At 35.5% G+C, this 21,262-nt stretch overlaps 1 long non-coding RNA gene across 1 annotated transcript in view; it reads left to right on the forward strand.

Annotated features, from left to right (window-relative positions):
• The window catches only part of LOC150101441 (uncharacterized), a 97,690-nt gene that overhangs the window by 303 nt on the left and 76,125 nt on the right, over positions 1–21,262 (forward strand). Inside the window, exon 2 of the long non-coding RNA XR_016549022.1 lies at positions 16,001–16,089. This is a non-coding gene — a long non-coding RNA (uncharacterized LOC150101441). The remainder of the gene's footprint in view (positions 1–16,000; positions 16,090–21,262) is intronic.

Raw genomic sequence — 21,262 nt, forward strand, 5'->3', positions numbered from 1 at the left:
ACTCAACAAAATTGATTAATATGATCCTTTTATAAATATCACTATGAAGTGTACGGGATATGATATAAAATTTGTATATAAGTTATATACAAATATATAATATACACAGATATATAAGTTATAATTTGCTGTTACTATACAGATTTCAGCATATTATGAGACACATAACGTCAAAAATATCTTCAAATTCAGCAAATAATTGGGGTATATGAGAATGCTTAGTTATCTTCATCTCGAGCAGTAGCAGCACAGAGAGGCGTAGCTAGGTAGGCGGTTGGGGCCGTCCTCCCCGGGCGACACTTTGAACCTTTTTGAATTTTTGCAGTTAATTCTAAAATACAGTCTCGAGAACTCATTTCCAAATAATAGTACTTTGAATTTTCCTCATAATTGCTGTAGGTGTTGCTAGTTGTGAGAGGAGTTTTTCTAAATAAAATAGATTAAGAATTACCTACATTATTATGAAAGAGACTTCGCCATTATCATCGACAATTTTGCTAACAGAAAAGCAAGAAAAATAACATCTGAGAATGTTGAAATTAAAGTTTTACTTCAAAAATAAACATAGTGTTTTAATTTATTTCCCTGTACGTCCGTTTTGACTTTTTGTAGTGTTTTTGGTATCTGTCTATATATATATATATATATATATATATATATATATATATATATATATATATATATATATATATATATATATATATATATATATCTATATATATATCTATATATATATATATCCTTTTAATGATGTATTAAGAGGGACGACAAACTCAGGGACCGCCCCCGGCGGCAAAAGCTCTAGCTACACCACTGGCGACACATCATATATATTGATCCTTCTACCATCATATCCTTCTCTGCAATATTTACTACGGATAACTTTATCATCACAGCACCACTACTAAATACTAATACTTCCTCATTTTCCCTAATATGTTAGGCTCAACGCCTATCACTTGGCATCACATAAACCTAATTAGTGCCGTAATAGGCAAGATAATTCTATTTGCTTTCACAGATATGTTTGCTATAACTGTGAATTCCGATTTTTCGGGATGAGAAAAGTCTATCATTTCGTATAACTCAGTTTTTTAAAAAAAATTTTTAAAGCCCTTATAACAGTTACAGATTCTATGGATTCTAGTCGCCGACTAAAATTCTATATCCCCCCCTCCCCCCCTAATTCTTTCTTTCTCTTTCAGTTGTCAATTTTAACAGAATAGCAGTCGAATTCGAATTATTTCAAGCAATAATATACAAGCATTCAGGAACGAGAAACAATTATCAAGCGTTGCTTAGGGTTAGGAGTTCTGCTACTTCCTATAGGGAACTAAAAAGCATGGAGGATTTTTTTGTTATATTTTCATGCTTCGTATTACACTAAAGGAAACAAATCAGGCTACAAAATAAAGAATTAACAGCCAAGCGTTTCTCCCCATCACGAAGAATTGGAAGAGCTTCTGTAGCTCAGTCATATAGACGAAGCTTTTGTAGGAAAGACCCGGGTTCGATTCCCGTCCGTGGCGTGAGGAACTTTTATCCTAAAGGTGAGTTAACCGGTCTCATACGGTTAACTCACCTTTAGGTGGTACAGGGGTTATTCACCCGGAAACTTGGGTTTTCGTCCCTCAGAATAAACAAACCGGCCCGTGAACACACACACACACACACACACACATACACACGGATTTACAGCCAAGAATACTTAAGGCCCAGCCATAGGCTTTATTCGTCAGCTATATGCCGGTCCCAAGCCATGATAAAATTGGAGGATTGGGGAAAGCAACCTACAAAGCTACCAAGAGTCGGACACGACTGAAGGGTAAATCATCATATTCATCTATTTATTTTAATGTGCCATAACAGGCTTCCACGATTATAACGTGCTATAAGTTTACCAACTTTTGGTGCACAAAGTAAATGAATAAAAAAAAAATAAAGAAATAAATAAAAACAGAAAAAAAAATGTATATATATATATATATATATACATTTTTTTTCTTATATATATATATATATATATATATATATATATATATATATATATATGAATAGCCAACAGCATACCCTACGGTTAAGAGAATTAATAAGTAGGGAATTAAATGGATAAGTTGCTGCGTTAAGCAGGCGTGATGAACTCAGATGGTAGGAAAGTGACTGAAGTAGACGAAATAGTTGAATTATTGACTGATCACTTTTCAAGGGTGTATCATCTAGGTGAACATACTTCGATAATAGATATGGCAGAGGTGGACGTAGAGGTAAAGGAATTTGAGGTATGTAGGATATTACAGAATCTTTATGTGAATGCAGCTAGGTTTGGATGAGATATCAGCTCGCGTATTACGAGAATGTACTAGGGAATTAGTAGTGCTTTTGAGTGTGTAGTGTTTGAGTCTCCGCTCTGGTAGAGTCCCAAGGGAGTGGAGGGAGAAGAAATGGCTCCGTTGCGTAAAGTATGCTTCAAGATAAAAATAGCGAATTATCTACCGATCAACATTTCAGGAGTGGTAATCACTGGATTGGAGAAGTTGGTACAAGATAAAATTCGAGAATGGGTGAATAGGAAAGAGTACTGTATGTAGGCTGCATGGTTTTGTGAACAGTATATCGTATTTCAGCAACTTCCTTTTTATAATGAAGTGATGGCTGAGGTGGATAAAGGTAATGGCTACATGTGATGCTGTTGGGCTTCACAAAGGCGTTTGATAGGATACCGCATGGAATTCATACATAAACTGCAGCAAATAGGGATGGATAGAGATTGAGAGATACCAGACAGTAGCTATTCAGAAGCAGAGTTCTGTAGAAGACTAGTGGCGTGCCACTACTATTTAATTTGCACATTACTAATATAGGATATGATCTGAGGAGGAACATTTCAGTTCTTTGCAAATGATGTAAAATTGGATAGAGCAATAGACAATAATGATCATGTTGAAATTTTACAGAATGTTTAAATAGACCGACAGTATGGGCAAAAGAGAGCAGATATCAATTTAATACTGCAAACTTTAATATTATGTATTTTGAGGTGAAAAGATCGCCAGATGTATGCCATGTTGATGGACCCGTGCTCCAGGAAATTGATGAAGCCAAGGATTTGGGGGGGGGGGGTAGCAGTGGAGAGGGAGTTAAAGTTTAGAGGGCATGTTGCAAAAGTGGCTAAAACAGCACATAGGAATATCTGATTATTGAAGATCACTCTGACAAGCAGAGATAATCAGGTTATTGTTCCTATTTATAAGGCTTATTGAATTACTGCACAGATCTGGTAGCCTGGATTTCTTAAACATGTTGAAGATGTAGAGCAGATTCAGGAGCAAGTGATAAAGATGATTGCAGGTCTGTGGTGGGATGCTCCATATGAAGAGAAATTGAAGATTTTTGTGGGTTAAGAGATTGGTTGATAGGTCAACAAGGGGGAATGCTATAAAATGATAGCGGCATAAATTTGGATTTTTTTAGGATTGATGTGGAAAAAATATTTCAGTACATCATTAATATTAATATCAGGATAATTATGCCTAGCCTCTGGAAATCATGTAAGAGTGGTTACCAAAGGGCGTGAGGACAATAATTTTTGCTTGGAGAGTGGTGAATGAGTGGAATGAATTGAAAGAGTCAGTTGTGAGCGCTTTTTCAGTGAATGAATTCAGAGCAAAATATGTCAGGTATTGATAGTTTGTGGACCGCCAGTGTTGGGTCTACAGACTCCATAGAGGGTCCTATATATATAATAACAATAAGAATCTATGTACTCTATGATGTGTATATATACTATCAGCTAACGCCGTTTGTTCCCGTATAGTACGCGGAGCCATTTTATCCGTATCTAACTTTTGGATACAGAGTAAGCAGTTCAATCTCTGCTGGTAGCCAATCACAGATAGCTGGCCCAAGACTGTCACTAATTTTAAGTGGCATCCGATTGACTGAAGTGTCGCCATCTCGTGGTTCGGTAACACAATATATTATTGTCTGTAAGAGTGTGGGTGCTACAGTCGATTTTCTTGAGTTTACAGGACGAGAAAACCAGCTTGTCCGTGCTAGAGATCGACTAACTCGGGAACCGGTCGAAGAATGGCTTAGAAAAAAATTCCTCTTTCGGCGAAACTAAACAAAGGCCTTTCTTCGGGCAGCTTTGCGCTGAGGAAGCAAACCTCTCTTCCACTGAGCTACACAGTCCTGATTTATATGTATATATAATTTTTTTTTTTAAAAAAAACATTTTTAAAGATTAAATTTAATGATTGGTTCTCTTCCTGAACTCGAAGTTAAAAATATTAAAATCAACACTGAAATAACATTAGGCTTTTATTTGCTTTGCTTTGCATATGAAAATATAACCCTCGATGAGTCTTGAAAACAGGATCCTAGGTCTATAGAAGAAAGTTTGTGCAGTTTCGATTCTAGTCAGCACTAGAATTAAATAGTAGTTCGGATTAGAGTAATCGTCTTACATCCTAACTTTTTTGGAAACCGGGAGCTTGCCAATGTAAAAAAAAAAAAAACATATAACTACTATTTCAGACAATACTAAACCTTTTAAGATTTCTTATTTTTTATAATTTTTTTTAGAATCACGATTAGAAAAATTCTTCCGCCCGGGCTGAGTATTCTACGATACTCATTTTCTTTCTCTCTCTTTCCCCCGACACCTTAAAATCACTAGTAGCCAGCGTTGCTGAAGTCTAGTTCCGCTGTCTCGCGATTTCCAGAAAAATTGTTACGGCTGAAGACTCTCTGAATAAAGCAAATAAGACAGAGCGAGAAAGAGATGGTGCCGTATCCAACCTACTTTATTTAGCGTATGATCATTATCTATCTGTATATTTATAGATATATTATTAATATATAATAATAATAATTAATCAATACTAATAAAAATAAAAATTTTAATAATTTTATAAAATATTTATATTTTATAAATATAAATAAATTTATGATCATACGCTAAATAAATAAAATAAACAAACATAATACGTTCGTCTCGTAGCCTTGGTTGCTTTGGTGGCAATTCCGACACGGTAATTTCCATGAATGATATGAAACTTTATTTTATCATTCCTGTCCTATCCCTCTCGTCCGTCCTAGGACGGGTTGAGTCCCCTTCTAATTAGGGGTTACTGGCGTATTAATGCAGCCGGATCGCCACCCCTCTGCTGCATCCCCCCAAAGACAATATTCATGACTGTAATCCAAGTGTGTGTTCACGGGGCCGTTTGCTTGCTTGCGGGATGAAAAATCCCAGATAAACTGGGAGAAAAACCCTACTGTCCACGCCCAAGACCGGCTAACTTGGCTACAGCTGAAGAAGATCCTTGAGTTCCTCACGTCGTCGACGCGAATCGAACCAAGGACACTCCTTCCCCAGGAGTGCGAAGCGCATAGCCATTAGGCTAACCGCGCGGACTATTTTATCTTTAAGAAGACATGTCTTTAAAGATCTAAAAAAATTTTACATCCATTCTTCGTAAGGGAAATTAGAATCTAGTTAGCTTGTAAAAAGCAACTGGAATATTGAAAAATGTTGACATGACATGGGGTATTCAAAAATACTGGAATAACCGTGAAAAATAAGAATCACCATGAAAGGAAAAGTTAAGTTTTTACTTACTTATTAAGCACGATTGGTAGCAGTGAATAGAAAAACATTGTGTATTGACCCGTGTGCACAACGGAGGACGCAGAAAAACATTATCACCAATTTTCTTTTCCCCATCAAAAAAATTTCGTGCAAAAAAATATGTTAAAAACACCATTAACATATTGAAACTAACATATTTAAACGTATTTAAACTAATAAGATTAAACTCTACCGCTGTACGTTGATATTTGAGTCAGCAGCAGCATGTTTAAATAAGTGAAATAACGATTATTGAATAACAACAACAACAAAAAAGTTCAAGAATCTGCTAGCCCGTGAAATGAGAGTCTCCAAACAAGCAAAACTGAAATGGTAGTTCTTTTAAGGAAGGTTCTCTTTTTTTTTTCTTTTTTTTGAAGGCTTATAATTTGGGTGTGAAGAAGTTATCTCACAAAGAAGTCAAGGGTTAGTACATTAACACATTTAAATTCTTAAAATCATTAAAAATAATTGAAAATATAGCCAGTTTCCATCCACTGCTGGATATTTTTACGGGCTCTTTTATATATACAGTATATATATATATATATATATATATATATATATATATATATATATATATATATATATATATATATATAGGCCTCACGCCTTAACGTTCCAGTAACTTCAGTCTTTAGCCGATATTCACCATCTATTGTCAAACTTTTGTAGAACATTCCTCCATCTTGTACTTTGGTGACCTTTCTTGGTATCCTCTCAGCTTAATTTTGTCCACCTTTCGTCTGTCATTCTGTTGCTATAACCAAACTATCTCCATTTACATGCTTTACAACACTTCATAGTATATTTCACTCCAGTTATCTCTCAAAGGCTCTCATCCCTAATTCCATCTCTTTTTGTTATGTGGCGCATTCTTCTCTCCAAGGCTTTCAGTCCATACGCAATATGTATTCCTGCTTTTTTTTTATTATTATTTTTTTATCGTTGCTCACGTCTCACTTCCACAGGTAACCAACACTGGAGTAGTGCCCATATCAAATAGCTTTATTTTTTACGTACAGGCAAATCTCCTAACAGATATACAACCAAAATACTGTGTTTCCTTGTGTGATTCTTCTGTTTATCTCTTTATCTTGTTTTCTCTTCAAATTACTTAATTGACCGAGATAAATATAGCCCTCCACAATTTCAATAGTGTCATCTGCTAATTTCAGTTTGATTTGGATTTATCATCGTTTTGTTTTAGTTATGTTAATCTTATGTTATGTTTGCCTGTTTTTCGTCTCTCAAAACAGGCAAACCGGCTCCGTGAATATCACTGGTTGCATTGTTGCCCACAAGCTATTAGGTTAAGCACACACACACACACACACACACACACTGTATCGACAGGGTGTAGCATAGAGGCAGCCTGCCTCATGGCGCCAAGGACGCTCATTCAGCCATATTGTGGTAGGCGTCGTATTACGGCAACAAGATATTTTACTAATATACGGCATTTAGTTTAGTTTATGGTTATTATATTTTAATAATAAAAAAATATAGTCATACGTACTAAAACTAAACATTTTAGAACCCACTTATTAGATCAGTGTTTCTCAAAGTGTGGTAAGCGTACCCCAGTGGGGGGGGGGGGGTACGTGTAAGGTTTTCAGGGGATACGTGACACTTTTCGGCTGTGCATCATTAACGCATGGGATCATTATTAAGAAAAAAGAATTAATTCAAACGTTAATTAATTTAAACTCCTACACAAATTGCGAGTTACTATCTCCCGTTAACGTTGAGACCATAGTAACTCGTAGAAATTAAAACAATTACTGTTAGCGTAGCAAGTGCGGAAAGAAGTTTTTCCAAGCTTAAACTGATTAAAAATTATTTGTGAACAGCAATGACCCAAGCAAGATTGGTTGATCTAGCAACTATATCGATAGAGACGGACATAGCTTATAATTTAAATTTAGAAGAGCTTATAAACAGTTTTATTGTGCGATATCCCCGTAGAGCAAACATTTAATTAATATTATTATGTAATCGTTTTGTATTAATGTTTCCCGTGTAATAAAAACAAAGTAGCATTTGGAGATTTTCTTATATTTTTGTCTTATAATCCATCAGGGGCGATATTTAATTGTTTGCCTCAGGGCGCGATCTCATCTGACACACACACACACACACACACATAGTTACCAATTTTCTCATAGTAGGTTAAAACGTTATTGATAAAGGTGAACTGGTTAATTATACAGATGATCTGCTTATATAGCAGTATCAATAATTAACATTATATATAAGCGCCTCCGTAGCGCAACTGGAAGAACGACGGTACATTGTGCCCTTCGATTGGAATAGTCCTAAGTTCGATTCTCGTCGCGATGAGAGGAATCCCGGAAATTCGGGTTTTTCATCCCGCATACAGACAAATGGTGGGTGGTAGATGGCGTTGATGGAGATGATTCGTAGTAGAGGTTGGGTGTAGTGGTTGAGACAGTTGTAGGTGTCCTCCCGCGATGAGTCCTCGGACTCCTTGGAGGTGTCAGGAATAATAATAATAATGATATTAATAATAGAACCAGGCTGTGTTGTCAAAATCGTATTCTAATTGGTTTCTGAAACTGCTTTTATCCATAGTAGTTTTTAATCACTTCAACACAAAATTACTGGCTTGTCACTGTGCTTCTTCGTTCTCAGTCTTTCTCCAACTCTTTTAGATATTTCCAGTTTTTCCATTTCTGACGACAAAATTTCAAGCTTTTCGATTACATATTTGCGACTGTGAAACAGATATTTTTCAGTTTTATAGCGTTGTCTGAGTGACATCATTTCTTTATATCTCACCGCTCCCCTCTTTTCTTCTTATATGCACAGCAAGTGACGGCTTTGATGCTCAACAAACCGTATTTTACTAGCGAACTGCTTTCTTTGTTCGAGGGTACTCGCCGTAAAGTACCACAGGGTGGCGGCCCCATAGTACATGGGATTGTGCCTGATGGTAAGGGGCTTTACGACTAACTGGAATAATCCTGCTGCCTACTCTGTCAAATATTGTCTGGAGGAAGTAAAAGTACGGTATGAGGGGAGGGGGGAACTGTCTAGGCCACTCATGGACAAGAGACTAGGTATTCCCTGGGTGGAGATGTTCATTAGTCTTTTATCCCTACTGTAATTAGCTTTCTGAAATCGTTCTTCTTTCACTACGAGTTATTCCCGCTTCCTATGCAGGCTCCGCTTGTTACTTAGATGCGACTACTTGTTAGTACCACTCCCAACCGACCTGTCGCCTAGTTTGCCACTAGGGGGATATATTTTTGGCTGTAGAAGCCAAAAATATTCACGAGGCCGGTTTGCCTGCTTGCGGGATGAAAAACGCCAGATAAACTGGCGGAAAAAACCCTACTGTCCGCGCCCAAGACCGGCTAACTTGGCTATGCTTGAGGAAGATCTTCACGTCTTCGACGGGAATCGAACCTGAAACACTCCTTCCCCAGGCATATGGTTGCTTCGCAACCATATGCCTGGGGAAGGAGTGTCCCAGGACAAACAGAACTTACTGCTCATAGTAAGTTCTGTTTGTCCGTACAAGCTTTCTCAGAAGAAGGCCATTTCGTTCCTGATAGACCGTCTTAGGACCACAGCTACGCCTTTGTTTTTCCCCATTGTGATCAACAGTACAACAGCCACTAGGTTAACCGCGCGAGCTTTCCGAAATCGTTAACCATGAAAAATATGGTTAAAAATATAAAAAAAAATCAAATAAATACAGGAACACTACAATCGGAAAAAATCTTCCATAAAAATGGGCATTAAAATCATAAAAATACAACTACACATTCACCAACATTTCTTGGCCTTAATATATAGACAAATTAAATTATGTGCAACGCTATCATTTTTATCAAACCCAATCTATTACATATACCGGCCACAGCATTCGAAACTTTTATTTAATGCCATCCTTTTAGCTACTGCCAATACCGATCCTCTTCAATTCCCTGCTCATAGTTCAGTGAGATATCGAAGCCTTCATTAAATGCTTCGGTCAATTGCTGTTCACAGTAAGTTCTGTTTGTCCGTACAAGCTTTCTCAGAAGCCATTTCGTTCCTAATAGACCGTCTTAGGACCACAGCTACGCCTTTGTTTTTCCCCATTGTGATCAACAGTACAACAGTATTGACGATTACTGACCGGCAGCATTCCTAAATAGTTGCGTAGAATACTGAGACGCACACGACCAAGTATGTACGCTGCTTAAGTGACGTTTATGTGCATCTGCATAAAGGTTTCAAATTTAGTGGCTGGTGTGTGTGTAAGACTGTCCATAAGATTCTGTAGCAACAGATCTCATTCTTCTATCACAGTTAACTTTAACTCATCAAGTGACAGAGACCGTGGCTGTTGAAGTGCAGTGCGATACTGAAGTGCGTCCCAGATAAGATACTCCTCCACCACTTGAGTTCTATGGGCAGCGCCATTGTCATGCATGAATAGAAAATCTAGGCAAACTCCACCCTCACAAAATCGCCCATTTGGTTCGAGAGTCTGTTTTCTGAAACAGACGTCATAGAGATTGCAATTATTCTATTTTTTTTACCAGATTTTCTATTTTAATTTAATTTCCTATTCTATTCGCAATTATTTTAGCTACATTGCTTTCTATATTGTATAAAGGAGCCATTTCAGTCACTTCACTCAACCAAATCGGGTCATCCAAACTTTCATGCGTATAGCAAAAATGGTCAAGACTTTATGAGATTAGGTTCAACTGCAAAAGCACTTAGGGTTAAAAAAAATAATGAAAAAAAAAAAAAAAGCATTTATTCAGAATGCGAAACCATCAGTTATATGTGAGAATATGCAATATCGTAACAGAATTAGCCTAGCATGATAATAATGTATATTATTAATTGCAAATTGAGTAATTATATGTTTCGATTTAGAACAAAAGTAAGATTGCCTTTCAAGTAGGAAATACTTGTTCAAAACAAATAAAAATAATTTCCACAATGATATGTATATATATTAAGTGTTTGTGTTAGTTTAGTCGCCAAATCAGAAATACAGAATATTAATCGATTTTGTATACTCTAGTTCATGTACGCATTCCGGTAACCACAGGTGGCATGACAACTGAAACTGCAGGAAATAATGCAATTCGTAATCACAGGTATCGTAACATGCTTACTATGGGAAATAATGCATGTAGTTTCGTGACCAAAAATATTATTATGGGAAAAGCTTAAATTAAAAATAACGATTTCAAACAGTCGCTTCTAGAAGTATATTCATATCGAATTTAATAAGTTATGATTTTAAGTAAATTTTAGACTAATATATGAATTATATATTCATGTGTACCACAAATTCAATTCCAATATACTACAAATATGCATTTATAGTATTTTGTTCATTCTGTCGTGTGATGCAGAATCAACCAACCGATCAAATGTGTAAATATTTCTCTTTCAGAAACGTTTCTCAGCATCAAAAGCGGTCAGTATTTTTCTTGTGTGCGTGTGTGTGTGTGTGTTGGACATAATACATTGTCTCTTTCGTGGTAGGTTTTTAATCCTTTCATATATGCAGTAACTACCATAGTACATTAGCACACAAACGTTGCTATAATAACCACTAATTATAGCCTTCTAATAAAACATCTTATTAAAGGCTATCTAACTGTTATCGGTATAGCCATTCAAGCCATTTATCGGTACTAAAAATGCTATAACTGAATACATAATTACTTCCTCTTAGAAGTAAAGAAGCAGTCAGTCTTGGCACAAAGAAATCTCAGATCGAGAGGAAGCACCTACTAAAGAGTGGTCGAACTTATCACGTGAGAATATAACTCTAGTTCTAACAATTAAGCTGAGCGTAAAGTCGTTTCCTTTCTGGCCTTAAAATCGTTAACAAAGTCAAGGAAGGCCTCTGCATGCTATTATCATGTGTTTGTGTGTGTATATATATATATATAGCCTGTAGCTGAACTGGGTATGGTTGTTAACCGGTTGTTATGGGTGCGATGTGTTAAGAAACCCAGGACGTGGAAGTCAGTCGATTAAGAAAAATCTCCAGCTGATATTGGTTTCTATAATATTGTGTTTTAACCAGTGGCGGCTCGTAGCTTGAAATCGTGAGGGTGCTGCAACTTTCGAAATATACATACACTGTAAGTACAGTGTATACGTGTTTGGATAAAATATCAAAATTGTGGTAAAAATTAAAAAAAAAAATTAAACATGAAAAAATATTGTTTATTATCGATAAAATTATACAGTTTGGTATAATTCAAAATTACTTTAAAATAAAATATATTCTTCTTGTTTTGTTTCATAAAAAAATATTGTTTATTATCGATAAAATTATACAGTTTAGTATAATTCAAAATTACTTAAAAATAAAATCTATTATCATAACTCCAATAATGTTCTAAAATAAGCTATAACAAATATTATGGCTTTAATTGCAATGTCCAAATATTTAAAGAGACGGAGTAAACACGATAAATACTACAAACACTCTGCTATTGGTACAAACTGCATATAAACAACAGTGGAACTGCGCGACGGACAGTGCCGCATTACGCTAATAGCTCGCATCTCACTATGACATGCATATGCTTGCGCGCGTACCAAATACTAGCAATATGACACTGGTAAACACAGCTACTAGCGTCCTTCGCCATCCGAAATGCTACAAGATGGATTTTTATTATTTTTTATACAAAATAAGAGAATTGTATAGGATTCTTGATGATAAAATTAAATATTACAAGCAAATATAAACAAATTAATAAATATATTTATATATCGAGAAAAATTGGAGGTGCTGCAGTTCCGTAATGCCTATGCACGAGCCACCCCTGGTTTTAACTGTAGTGCACAGTAATAAGTAAAACATAAATGAAGAGCATTCGTTTTCTTTCATCCATTTTAACCTAATGGCAGCATTTGATGTATATTATATCATGAAAATGTAATGTATCAACGATAGTAAATAAATAATAAAACAAAAAAAGTATGAAACCGCAGTCTTTCATCCTCGTGAACATAGATATCTCATATAATTGAAAGCAAGGAAAATGTGAAGCGTCATGACCCTGGGCTTGCACTTATAACGACTAATAATTCGGAAAAGAAACAACCAGACAACCTTGACTATAATGAGACGTTCTCATTCACTTGAGTGACTTCATTATGTAACTACTAACTCACTCCGATAACTAGGTAGTTAGAAAACATGCGGTGTCATAGGAATCCATTGAATTGTGATTACAACACCTTAACTGTTGACAATAACGAAGCGAGTTGTTGCTGTTTTCGCGTAAATGTGTAGTAGAAGGTACTAAGAGTTGGATTTGTGCAATTTATTTTGTTACTCATCGAAGGGTATTCGAGAGAACAATTTTGTCTATTTTGCGAGAGACAGAATCGGAGGAGACTGGTTAACTGGCGAAACGGAAAAAAGAAAGAAAGAAAGAGAGAGAGAGAGAGAGAGGGGGGGGGGTCCCTTCATCAGTTTCCATCTACATTAGTAGATGGAATGTGAACTCAGGAAAGTGACTAGAGATGAAATCATTTCGTCACAGAAAAGTCTGAGTAAGAAGTAGCTGTTTAAGAGAGGCACTGGATAGCCGTTAAACAAGAAGTTGTACAGTTGTTTTACGTTTTGCAAAATCTAATGCATTAACAAATGAGGCTGACGAGTTACTTCTATTTTTGTTCTTCTTCTTATTTTTTTTTTTTTTTCAATTATATCTCCTTGACGCAATTTATTGGCGTCAAGGATTTTCATGTAAAAATCCTTGAGACGCCACACTACTGACTCTTCTAAAAACGATTCTATGACACTCGGGCGCTCGCATCTGATCTAACAGATACTGTACTTGCAAAATGTTTAATATAAATATTCTTACACAATTCAGTGTATAGCTTGGAGGTCATGAGTAGCTGTGCATTCATATGTTACGAGTGGTATTCCGCATTTTTTTCTGCTGTCAGTTTGGTTTAACACATGTTATGTAAAGGTTTGTGATATTTGACAGTAAATTGTATCTGAGAGATACCGCGACCTCCGATGCCAGTATAGTATGGTTTAGTTTTTTTTTTAAATTCTTTGTTCAATAATTTCTAGATTGTAACTGAAAATAAATAAACCATCATGCATTACTGAAATAGAGAGCCAAAGGCTTATTTTTATCATCCATATCCTCTAGGAGATATGCTTTATTTATGGAAAATACTGAGGGACAGTACTCTGGAGCTTGCTCCACCTTTACTACGAATTGCCCATAAAAGCACTACTTATGCTTGCGTCCGGCGAAACTTTTAGTTTCTATATATTCGGCTATGAAATAATGTTGGATTCAATATTCATTTAATTTGTACCATCATGTACTATATTTGCAGTGTTTTTTCTTTATGTTTTTTTGCATTTTAGCACATACTAGTAATGAATTTATCTCTCAGATATACTGCGTCTTACGCTGCAAAATTACCGTTGCGACCTCTCGAGTGTTAAACTTAGTTGAACTTCTTGTCAGAGATACTAAAAATATGAATAACTGTTTAATAGGTAAAAAGTAGAATTTATTGGCTCGTAGAGTTCGTTATTTTAGAAGGACATATCAATAAAAAGCGCGTCAAGAAACGATAAAAACAATATCCAAAAGGTGGTACACGTTATGAATACTTACTATTGTCGGCCTGGTTGGTTGAAGTGGCTGCGGGTTCGAAATCCCGCCGTAGGCATGAATTTTTACGATTGTCTTTAGGTTGGGTTAGATGAACTTCATCGCCAGGTGTGAGACCGCTTCCCTGCTTATTGGAGCTTGAAAGGGCTCGAAGAAAATTTCATGTTTGGTCTGTAGAACAGGCATTCCGGATTAATAAAACTGTTTAATAGGTAAAAAGTAGAATTTATTGGCTCGTATATATTACTAAAATCTTAGTATTTCTAGCCTGGCTCCCACTGATGAGACCTCAATAAAGGTCGAAACCGGTCTGGGTAGTGGCATCTTGCCTTTAATACATAGTATCATACATCTCCTCAAGGCGATGGACTGTGCATTAAGGATAAATATTAAGAATAGTGTTCAGAGCTTATTCTACTTTTACCATGAGTTGCCTTGACTTGCACTACTTTGAGGGTCAGCTAGACTCGCAATACGTGCAGGAGCAAACTTGACTTATTTGTCTGTTTGCTTATTTGGGAAATGGAGTAAAACCAAGTTTAAAATAGCTTGGCATATTTAACATATATATATATATATATAATTAAAACCAAAAAATCATTAGCCCAACGCTACGAATATACTATAGGTTACATAAACCTTCCATCGAAGTCACATATAAAATATCCATTACAATTATGTATGTTATAGTAATATTAGTGAACGTTTATGATGACCCTTTTGGGTGGGCATGTTATACCTTTTTTTTTTTTATATGTGACTCCCACCACAGTTATATGATCGTATCATAAATATTATAAATGACAGATGACAGAAATGGTATAAAGCTAAATTTCCTACATTATTGTTATTGAGAAAAACCAGAAATGAGCGCTTATTTTTTATAGGAAAAAAATAGTTGTGTTTTTATTTCTACGGATAATTGGTCTAGGCACAACGGTCTCCATAAGATTAAGTGGAAGGCGCAACCATTGTTTCAAAGCAGGTCTCCTAAGATTAATACAGTATAATGGTAAGCACACACACACACACACACACACACACACACACACACACACACACACACACACACACACACACACACACACACACACACACACACACACACACACACACACACACACACACACACACACACACACACACAAGGAATGCGATTATACTTGAAACGGAAAGCTTAAAGCTAGTATAGTACATCTCATTAGGTTCTGTAAAGTATATGTAGAGTTCATATTTCTCTTTCATAAAATACCTTCGACCACGTTTAATACGACCCCCATGGATAATTAGCTCCGGATAATTGATATTTACTGTACGAGGGTGGTCTAAAAAGTTCTTGGTCTAACAATGAAAAAACGAATTTATATTTTCAAAATTATTTTTATTTTTCAACATGATCTCCCTTAAGACTAATACATTTATTTCAGCGATGCTCCAGCACCATTATCCCGTCCTTGTAGTGGTTCTCAGTAAGGTCTGCAAAATATGTGTATATCTTAAGATGATATCTGTTATACAAAAAAAAAAAAAAAAGTAGTAAAACATTTTGGATTTTGGCTTGTTTACGTATTTTGATTTTCTGTGTGTCGCTTTTTTTACATATTTCATCTTTTGAGTTTGATGTTTAAGTATAAAATAGAAATAAGTAATACTATTTATTTCCAATTAGTGTTCCTTATATCTTCTCTATTATTTTTTTCGTTCTGATTTTCAGAAAGAAAATACTTGTGCAGTATTGCAAGCAACTGTCCTAATATTCAAGATAGAACCGTGAAATGATTGCTGCTCATAATTATTTGATGGGTTTGTTTGTTTGCATTATTTATGCGGTTAACTATGAGATTATTTCTGACTATTTCTTTCTTAGTGTAGGTAATGTTTTTGCTGGTGTTTGGTTATACAGTAAACCCTCGATTTAACGGACTAATAGGGGCTAAGGGGTGTCTAAATCGAAAGTCTGTTAAATCGCGAATTTTTTAAAATAAAAATATCTGTAACATTATACTGCAGTTTTATCAATATTAGCAATGTAATAACAAAAAAATTGTTTTACACACGATTTTAACACAATTTTCACAGATAAGTTAATGTGAAGTTAAGGTTCGATGTTGAGGCCCTTGGTTTAGGTAATCCTGCTTTGAAAAAAACATCAGGTTTTTTTTGAACTTTTGAATTCTGCTGTTTTTTTTTATAATTAATTCCTTAAAGTTACGAAAATGTGTATAATAAAACTGCCGCAGAAAGTCACTCCACGCACAAAAGAACCAATTACAGTGCGATTGGTGTGATCACGTCCTAATCATTCGCCGAACATGTTTTATGAGCGGTGACTCATTTATGTCGGCTAAATTACTACAGTATTTTTCCAACATATGATGGCCTATTCGCTCAAATTTGTTAAAAATAACAGGAAATTAATAACAAAAAATAACTTGTTAATTTAATTATAAGCAAATCTTGGTTAAAAGCATTTTAAAATTAACAGGGCGTTAATTTTCACATGTGACATACGGACCGGAAATTCTGTTCGTTAAATCCGAAGTCTGTTAAATCGAGGGTTTACTGTACATGGAAAATTGTTCTAGGTAACCGTACGTACAGCGTTGTTATGTTTGCAATGAGTTTATATCACCGATTACTATTAATGTTTATAAACTATTTAGTTTATGAAGAAATTTTAACCCGTTTAACTTTCGTACCTATAAATATTATTTAATAGCAAGTAGTCCTGTTGATTAGCGACAAAATAATAATGATCAATGATAATTATTAATGAAATAATTACAATAATGCTATCCAATTAACTATTCCATCACCGCTATAGTATAAATATTCTCTGTCAATCAAGATCGCAGACTCTGGTGGTTTCCAACTATTTTTGGTACTTTCCATCATCTCGAATAAAAGTGAAATTACCGCTGTTGCACATATCGTGTTTACATAAATAAAGCCAATTTTCAAAAATTATAAAATTAGCATTTCAATATATTTTTGACTGTTTTTTTTTTTATTTAATAAATCTTCCTAATTAAAATCCAAAGCTAAAATCGTCGTATGGAGTTCAAAGTATTTTCACTACGTGAATGTAGAGTCCAAAGATAGAACAATGAGGTATTCTGCATTCCTTCCAGCAGTCTAGAAGCCGAACTTGTTAATCCACAGTCTGCTGGCAAGGAGTTTTGAAAAGGTAGTAAACAGGTGAGTAAGACAAGGCCTCCCTGTAATTGTTGCGAAATAAAAGCGATACCATGTGAAAGAGCTTTTTGGCCCTGGGCCACGGGGACATGTAAAAATAAAACAAATTAGTAAACGAAATTCAATAGCCAGTTCTTAAACATGCTGATCACATTGCGAGTTATGAGACCGTAAAACAGTCTTTGTAGCATTAACTTCACACTTTGTTATAATTGAACCATACATCTAAGAATAGTGTATTTATTATCCATTCCTGTTGCTATTGCAATGCCAGCATATCGATGAATTTCTTGCTCTACTGTTTACTACCTTTTCAAAACTCCTTGCCAGAGAGATGAATTTCTTGCTCTACTTGTAGTTATATTACTTTAGTTTATTTTTTTACATGACTCCGACCCACAACAGGTTGTAAACCTATAGGACATTATGGTTGGCTAAATATTTTTTCTATTTTTATTAATTTTTTCGTTTTTTTTTTTTTTTTTTTTTTGGAATAATCCAGAAACCTTGCTCTAGAGATCAAACATGGAACTTTTCAAGCTACTTCCTTCTTGAAAAAGGGGAAAGTGGTCTCGCACCGAATGATGGAACGAGAAATTCATCTCTCACCTGAGAGCAATCACCAACATTCGTCCCCACGGCGGTATTCGAACCCACTGTCTGTTGGTTGGAGACGTTAACCACTTGTGAAACCAGGCCGGCGTACATTGTTTCACTCTCTGTACTCTCACCACTGTTTCAAAATGCTATTCATCCACGGTACTGACGCAAAATAGGGTCACAGCCTTTCGTAGGTGTGTCACATACGACCGAAAAAAAAAATAAATAAATTAAGTAAAATAATAATAATAAACCCTAAAATAATATACAGTTGTTCATGTTAAACGAGGTTGCATCTAAGCGGCATATCTCTTAACATAGAGGACTTGTAAAAGTAGTCAGCACTTGTAGTAAGTCGCACCGATCGTGTTGTATTCTTGCAGATTACGAGAAAGGAAGTCAAATTAAGAATTCATTTTCAGGTGTATCAGAGAAACAAAGTACAGGAAATGAGAATTGAACAGATGTTTCTGCTCAAACGCTGGCATGCTTGCAAAGTTCTTATTCTGTTCTTTCTCTCTCTCTCTCTCTCTCTCTCTCTTTCTTATTTCCCTACATGAGAAATGCTAAAAATAGATTATTAAATTTATTTTATTTAAAATTGCTTGGTCGAAATGACAGGTACCAAGATATGTGAAATATCTTACAGACCTGTCTTACTGCAGGCCTGGAAATGACTTATGAAGTTCCATATTTTGTCTCTAGAGTAGGATTTCCAGGCTATGTAAAAATAAATCATCATCATCATCATGCCTATCAAGGATTTAGGCCTAGAGTGGCCTGTTCCGGCCTTAGAAGTCATCGTTGAATCTCTTAAAAATAAATAAAAAAAAGGAAATAAATAAAGTAATTTCAAAAAAATACTGTATCCTCACAGTACTGGTGCAACTTTCGTGGACGGAAGACATCTTAAAAAAAATACGAAGTTGGCAGGGTTTCCTATAAGATTTCGGGTTTATTATCTCGGAAAAGAGTCAGAAGAATACACACAATTTAGTTGCTTTAGTCACCGTAAATACGAAACAACCAACTAACCAGTTGAATATAGAATCTGAGAAGTACAGAAATCGCTAACGGTATAGTAGAACTGTTTTGTCTTTATACAGTATATGCAATCATAATTTTGAATCCAGATCTTCTGTGACGTTTATTTATTCATTTATTTACTATTGTGTTTGATTTCGTTGGTTGAAATTACGGCTAAATCAACTACGAATATAAGGCCAGTGTATTGTGTCTATTCATTGCCTGTGTTCTGCTCAAAACTAGATGGTGATCACCTTCTATTTCAAATTTCGGTACTCTCTGCTATCCTCAGGCCAATTTGGAGACAAGATTATCAACAGATTTATGTTCATTTTTTCATTTACATTCCTCCCTTGTGAATATATGCACATTTTAATGTCAGAACATATATTAGTAATGATTATCCTGGCTTATTAATTAGCCCTGCCCTTTTTCTCCAGGTTTTTCCGAGATTTGTATAGTCCCGAAACGGAATTTCTACTGTGTAGTTTAGTTTCCAACAAGAAATAGCTTTTTCTTTTACCTCTCAGTGTGAGATGCCCTTTCTACTGATTCAAAGCATTCTACTTTTTACACTGCCTGCATCATCATTGGATTCATGGGCACAAATAATTCAATCCATTTCCCATTTTAAAATTTCCTTAAAGTTAACTTTTATTTAGGAAATTTATCTTCCTGTTTAATGTCGAATAGGAGAATTAGCGCTTCATATACTGATCTGTATCACTTGAATTAATTATTTTATAATTGTTAATTACAAGGACATCACCTATTTTATTTACCTTCGTCTTGATAATATCACTTATCTTGATATAACATTTCTCCGATTTCTCTGCTAGTACCACCTGTTTTCCATTAAAATTTTGTAAGCTGATGTCTTCTTTAAAGTTTTTCAGGAAGCTAACTTACCAGGGTGGTCTGAAAAGTTCTCGGCCTCGAAGATAGATGGCAACACTATCGGCAAAAATTTTTTTCCTAAGTTCATACATCTGCCATAAGCATTAATGTGAAATTGCAAGTCTTTCTATCAAGTGGTTTGTTTTATACAGCTGTCTGAAGAAAGTGTTGTCTGTATCCCTTGAAATGGATAAAATTGAGTATAAAATTCTTTGTAAAAGAAGGTTTAACGCCAAAAGAAATTCATTGGAAGTTCATAAAATTTATGGGCACTCTTCTGCTTTGTTTTCGACAATTAAGAAATGGACTGCGGAGTTTAATCGTGGCCTTACCAGCCTTGAAGATGATCCACGTGAAGGATGTCCAAAAAAGTGAAACAACACTAGAAATCATTGATCAAGTGCACGATATGGTATTAAATGACCAGCGAGTCAAAGTGCGTGAAATTGCCGGGACTATAGGCATTTCAAAAGAACGTGTAGGATATATTTTGCATGAAGAATTGCAAATGAAAAACCTTGCGCAAGATGGGTGCCGCGGTTACTCACAGCAGATCAAAAATGCACTCGTATTAAAATCTCTGAACAATGCTTGGAGCGTTTTAACAAGAATAAAACTGATTTTGTGCGTCGATTTATTACCATGGATGAGAGTTGGATTCGCCATTACACACCAGAATCCAAACAGCAGTCAAAACAGTGGACAGAAGCCGGTTGTTCAGTGCCAAAGCAGACAAAGTCGGTTCCATCAGCAGGAAAGGTCATGGCATCGGTATTTTGGGATTTTGTTTATTAATTATCTTGAAAAGGAGTAAACAATAACCAGGGAATATTATTCCGATCTTTTAACCAGACTGGAAGAAAAAATTCGTGAGAAAAGACCCGGTTTGCAGAAGAAAAAAATCATCTTTCATCAGGACAGTGCACTTGCCGACAAAGGTGTTTTGGCAATGGGAAAATTAAGGGATCTGCACTGAACTGTTGGAAAATCCACCCTGTTCTCCAGATTTGGCTCCCTCTAACATCTGTCTCTTCCTAAAACTAAAACTCTTCCTTGCTGGTCACCGTTTTTCTTCGAATCAAGAGGTGATTGCAGCTGTAGAGGGGGTATTTTGCAGATCTTACTGAGAACCACTACAGGGACGAGATAATGGCGCTGGAGCATCGTTGGAATAAATATATTAGTCTTAATGGAGATTATGTTGAAAAAAATAATAATTTTGAAATTATAATTTCATTTTTTCATTGTTAGGCCGAGA

The sequence above is a fragment of the Typopeltis vanoorti genome, chromosome 11, assembly GCF_054136105.1.
Source record: "Typopeltis vanoorti isolate ZY-2024b chromosome 11, IOZ_Tvanoo_1.0, whole genome shotgun sequence".
Classification (NCBI taxonomy): domain Eukaryota; kingdom Metazoa; phylum Arthropoda; class Arachnida; order Uropygi; family Thelyphonidae; genus Typopeltis; species Typopeltis vanoorti.